We start from the raw sequence: 636 nt of genomic DNA, 5'->3' as shown, positions 1-636 counted from the left end.
AGATAAAATATCCCTGAATTTTGGTCCCAGCATTGCCCAGCAAAGTGGTGTCCCCCGGACGGCAAATGAGCCCCTGGGAAGCTTTTTACAGTAAGATCTCGATTTACAGAAGAAGTGGTGGCCTACAAACCCCTTGTACTTCATAGAATCATAGCATCATATAAGAGTTTGGGTTGGAAGGGACCTCTAAAGGTCATCTAGTCCAACCCCCCTGCCGTGGGCAGGGACATCTTCAACTCGATCAGGTTGCTCAGAGCCCCGTCCAACCTGACCTGGAACGTTTCCAGGGATGGGGCATCCACCACCTCTCTGGACAACCTGTTCCAGTATTTCACCACCCTCAGCGTAAAAAATCTCCTCCTTAGATCTAGTCTAAATCTACCCCGCTTTAGTTTAAAGCCATTTCCCCTTGTCCTGTTCCAACAGGCCCTGCTAAAAAGTCTGCCGCCATCTTTCACGTAAGCCCCCTTTAAGTACTGATAGGCTGCAAGTACTAAGTACTTAACTTACCTAGTTTTTAAACTGCTAGGTTTATAGCAGCAGGTAGAAAACAATTTGTTTAAAGAGCGTGTTCAAATTTGGTGACGACAAAAGCTGCAGTCACACCAAGGGCGTGCGAGCTAGGAACACAGGCTG

Source organism: Pygoscelis adeliae, unplaced genomic scaffold, assembly GCF_000699105.1.
Source record: "Pygoscelis adeliae isolate BGI_AS28 unplaced genomic scaffold, ASM69910v1 Scaffold27, whole genome shotgun sequence".
In the NCBI taxonomy this organism is placed as follows: Eukaryota; Metazoa; Chordata; class Aves; order Sphenisciformes; family Spheniscidae; genus Pygoscelis; species Pygoscelis adeliae.
This window is presented reverse-complemented; position numbering follows the sequence as displayed.